A 5,147-nucleotide genomic window follows, 5' to 3' on the forward strand; every position below is an offset into this window, starting at 1 on the left:
TTTTTAAAAAAAAAGACCTAGCCGGGCGCGGTGGCTCAAGCCTGTAATCCCAGCACTTTGGGAGGCTGAGACGGGCGGATCACAAGGTCAGGAGATCGAGACCATCCTGGCTAACACGGTGAAACCCCGTCTCTACTAAAAAATACAAAAAACTAGCCGGGCGAGGTGGCGGGCGCCTGTGGTCCCAGCTACTCGGGAGGCTGAGGCAGGAGAATGGCGTGAACCCGGGAGGCGGAGCTTGCAGTGAGCTGAGATCCGGCCACTGCACTCCAGCCTGGGCGACAGAGCCAGACTCAGTCTCAAAAAAAAAAAAAAGAAAATTTGAAAATTGGCCAGGCGCGGTGGCTCATGCCTGTATCCCAGCACTTTGGGAGGCTGAGGTGGGTGGATCACGAGGTCAGGAAATCGAGACCATCCTGGCTAACACGGTGAAACCCCGTCTCTACTAAAAAATACAAAAAACTAGCCGGGCGAGGTGGCGGGCGCCTGTGGTCCCAGCTACTCGGGAGGCTGAGGCAGGAGAATGGCGTGAACCCGGGAGGCGGAGCTTGCAGTGAGCTGAGATCCGGCCACTGCACTCCAGCCGGGGCGACAGAGCCAGACTCAGTCTCAAAAAAAAAAAAAAAAAAAGACCTATATTTTATTTTCCTATTTTTAAAATATTCTACTATTTCCTAAAAATCCACAGCTATTTTTTCCATTACTTTATTCCACCATCTCCTAAACCAGTGGTTTGCAAAGATGTTTGTGTAAGGGACAATTCATAAAAGATGAGGCCAGTCGCGGTGGCTCATGCCTGTAATCCCAGCACTTTGGTAGGCCAAGGTGGGCGGATCACCTGAGGTTGGGAGTTGGAGATCAGCTTGGCTAACATGGTGAAACCCTGTCTCTACTAAAAATACAAAAATTAGCCGAGCATGGTGGTGGGCGCCTGTAATCCCAGCTACTCGGGAGGCTGAGGCAGGAGAATTGCACCCTGGAGACAGATGTTGCAGTGAGCCGACATGGTGCCACTGCACTCCAGCCTGGGTGACAGAGTGAGACTCTGTCTCAAAAAAAAAAAAAAAAAAAACAAGAAAGAAAGAAAAGATGAAAATGTTGTAAAGGTATATATAGTCATGCAAAGAGCTTTATTACATTGGGTGGGGTATATTTTTATGACTTAATTTACTTACCTTGACGGATTCTATGGTGATGATTAGGAATGAGAAAATGTCTGACATGTAATAAGCACTGTCTTAGTTCAGGCTCATGTAACCAATTACTATAGACTGGGTGGCTTAAATAGTATGTAGTTCTCAGTTCTGACAGCTGGAATTCCCAAGATCAGGGCACCAGTATGGTTGGGCCCTAGTGATGGCCTTCTTACCAGTTGTACACAGCGGACTTCTCCCTGTATTCTCACATGGTGGAAAGAGGACGAGCTAACTCTGTGGCTTCTTCTTCTAAGGGGTCACTAATCCCTTTCATGAGAGATCGTCTCTCATAACCTATTGCCTTCCAAAAGCCCCACCTCCACTCAAACACCACCATATTGGGGACTGGATTTCAACATATGAATTTTGAGCAGACACATTCAGAGTCCATAACAAGCACTCAGTAAATATTATCCAAACATAACTTTTTTTTTTTTTTTTTTTGAGATAGAGTCTCACTCTGTCACCCAGGCTGGTGTGCAATGGCACGATCTCAGCTCACTACAACCTCCATCTCCTGGGTTCAAGCAATTCTCCTGCCTCAGCCTCCCAAGTAGCTGGGATTACAGGTGCCCGACACCACGCCCGGCTAATTTTTGTATTTTTGGTAGAGATGGGGTTTCATCATGTTGGCCGGGCTGGTCTCGAACTCCTGACCTTGTGATGCGCCTACGTCGGCCTCCCAAAGTGTTGTGATTATAGGCGTGAGCCCCCACACCTGGCCAAACATAACTATTCTTATAATACAATAATTCCATGAAATAGGGCCTACTACCTCCCTCTTTTTTGTTGTTGATTTTTAATTTTTAAGAGATGAGGTCTCATCATGTTGCTCAGGCTGGACTTGAACTCCCAGGCTCAAGCAATCCTCCCACCCAAACCCTTTGAGTAGCTGGGATGACAGGCGCAAACTACCACGCCCAGCTAGCTCCCTTATTTATTTATTTATAGACAGGATCTTGCTCTATTGCCCAGGCGAGAGCAGAGTGGCACAATAATGGCTCACTGCAGCCTCGACCTCCCAGGCTTAAGCAGTCCTCCCACCTCAGCCTCCCAAGTAGCTGGGACCACAGGCATGTGCCATCACACCTGGCTAATTTTTTTATTTTTGTGGAGATGGAGTCTCCTTATGCTGCCCAGGCTGATCCTGAACTCCTGGGCTCAAGTGATCCTCCCATCTTGGCCTCCTAAAATGCTGGAATAGGCCAGGTGCAGTGCCTTAAACCTGTAATCCCAGCACTTTGGGAGGCCGAGATGGGTGGATCACGAGGTCAGGAGATCGAGACCATCCTGGCTAACATGGTGAAACCCCATCTCTACTAAAAAATACAAAAAATTAGCCGGGCGTGGTGGCAGGCGCCTGTAGTTCCAGCTACTCGGGAGGCTGAAGCAGGAGAATGGTGTAAACCCAGGAGGCAGAGCTTGCAGTGAGCTGAGATCCGGCCACTGCACTCCAGCCTGGGCGTCAGAGCGAGACTCTGTCTCAAAAAAATAAATAAATAAATAATAAAAATAAATAAATAAATAAAATGCTGGAATTACAAGTATGAGCCACAATGCCTGGCCTAGCTTTCTTATTTTACAGATGAAAAAATGAAAGCAGGGCCGGGCATGGTGGCTCACGCCTGTAATTCCAGTAATTTGGGAGGCTGAGGTGGGCGGATCACCTGAGGTCAGGAGTTCAAGACCAGCCTGACTAACACGGAGAAACCCCGTCTCTACTAAAAAATACAAAATTAGCTGGGCATGGTGTCACATGCCTGTAATCCCAGCTACTCAGGAGGCTGAGGCAGGAGAATCGCTTGAACCCAGGAGGCGGAGGTTGCGGTGAGCTGAGATTATGCCATTGCACTCCAGCCTGGGCGATGGAGTGAGATTCTGTCTCAGAAAAAAAGAAAAAAGAAAAAGAAAGCTGTGCATATTGGCACGAACCTGTGATCCAAGATAGTTGAGAGGCTGAGGTGGGAGGATCACTTGAAACCCGGAGGCAGAGGTTGCAGCGAGCTCAGCTGGCACTACTGCACTCCAGCCTGGACAACAGAGCAAGGCCCTGTCTCAAAATAAAACAAAACAACAAAAGCAAGCCAAAAAGAAAAAGAAAGTTGCACAAAGTCACACAAGAGTAAACATTAGGACAGGGATTAAAACCCAAATCCTCTGACCCAAGAGTTCAAACTATAATCCAGAAAAACTTTTTTTTTGTTTGTTTGTTTTAAGGAGCATAAAGTTTAATAAGCAAGAAAGAAGGAAGAAGGAAGAGAACAGCTACCCCGTACAGAGACGAAGGAGGGGGTCTTGGAACAAAGAGAAACCCCCCAGAAAAACTTTTAATGAAGGTAGCTCTGAGCCAAGCAGAAAGGAAAAGGTCATTAGGCAGCTATTATTATTCCTATGCTGTGCTAAGTGCTGTAAGTAAGGGAGTGGTTCTCGGCACTAGACTGGACTTCAGTCTTCAGATGAAGGACTCCAGAGCACAGGTTTATAACAACCTGCAATAGGGAAATAAACACTATAAATGTGGGCGCGGCTTTCTCCAACATAAAGTTTATCCATTCATTTAGAACACCCCACAGCAAAGGCCGGGCACAGTGGCACATTCCTGTAATCTCAGCACTTTGGGAGGCTGAGGCAGGCGGATCATCTGAGGTCAGGAGTTTGAGAACAGCCTGACCAACATAGTGAAACCCTGTGTCTACTAAATATACAAAAATTAGCCGAGCATAGTGGCACACGCCTATAATCCCAGCTACTTGGGAGGCTGAGGCAGGAGAATCGCTTGAATCTGAGAGGCAGAGGTTGCAGTGAGCCGAGATCGCATCACTGCACTCTAGCCTGGGCAACAGAGCGAGACTCCATCTCAACAGAAATAAATAAATAAATAAATAAATAAGAACATCCCACAGCAGAAATTCATTCATTTATTCATTCATTTATTTTATTGTTCAACAACTACATCTTAGTGTTACAATTATTTTAGAATTTGTCTAGCAGGCTTTCCAGTTTCCGCCGAAAAGCTCCCTTAAGAAAACTGGGGGGAAAAAAAAAACCTAACTAAAAAAACCCCTACATCTTTCTTTCTTTATTTTTGAGACAGGGTCTCACTCTGTCCCCTAGGCTGGAGTGCAGTGGCATGATCTCAGCTCACTGCAACCTCCGCCTTCTGGGTTTAAGCGATCCTGCCTCAGCTTCCCGAGTAGCTGGGATTACAGGCACCCACCACCACGCCCGGCTAATTTTTATATTTTTAGTAGAGACAGGTTTTCACCATGTTGGCCAGGCTGGTCTCAAACTCTTGACCTCAAGTGATCTGTCGGCCCCAGCCTCCCAAAATGTTGGGATTACAGGCATGAGCCACTGCACTTGGCCAAAAAACGACATCTTAAGCACCTACTAGAAGCCAGGCACTGTGTTCAGTTTTGTGCCCAATGTTGTGAATACAATATTCCCATGATCCTTACTCAAACACAGTGATCATCATCAAAACAATGTGAATTTTAAAAGGTTGGAAATTGGGAGGCCAAGGCAAGTGGATCAACCTGAGATCAGGAGTTTGAGACCAGCTTGACCAACATGGTGAAACCCGTCTCTACTAAACATACAAAAATTAGCCAGGCATGGTGGCACATTCCTGTAATCCCAGCTACTTGGGAGGCTGAGGCTTGAGAATCCCTTGAACCCAGGAGGCAGAGGTTGCAGTGAACCGAGATTGCACCATTGCGTTGCACTCTAGCCTTGGTGACAAGAGTGAAACTCTATCTCAAAAAATAAAATAAAATTAAATAAATAAATAAAAATAAATAAAGTTGGAATTTAAGATTGGGTAAGGTATTTGATTTTCAATCATAAACTTATTATTTTATTTTCTTTTTTGTTGTTGTTGTTGTTGTTGTTCTGCCTGGACAATCCCTACTGCAGAAGAAAATAATTTTTTTTTTTGAAACGGAGTCTCAC

At 46.0% G+C, this 5,147-nt stretch overlaps 1 non-coding gene across 1 annotated transcript; it reads left to right on the plus strand.

Moving 5' to 3' along the window:
• Nucleotides 1-4,153: 4,153 nt before the first annotated feature.
• LOC112633871 lies at nt 4,154-4,215 on the plus strand. Its single transcript, XR_003121633.1, has one exon. It is a non-coding gene; the product is annotated as a U7 small nuclear RNA (small nuclear RNA).
• The last annotated feature ends 932 nt before the right edge of the window (nt 4,216-5,147 follow it).

This window comes from Theropithecus gelada, chromosome 10 (genome assembly GCF_003255815.1).
Source record: "Theropithecus gelada isolate Dixy chromosome 10, Tgel_1.0, whole genome shotgun sequence".
Classification (NCBI taxonomy): Eukaryota; Metazoa; Chordata; class Mammalia; order Primates; family Cercopithecidae; genus Theropithecus; species Theropithecus gelada.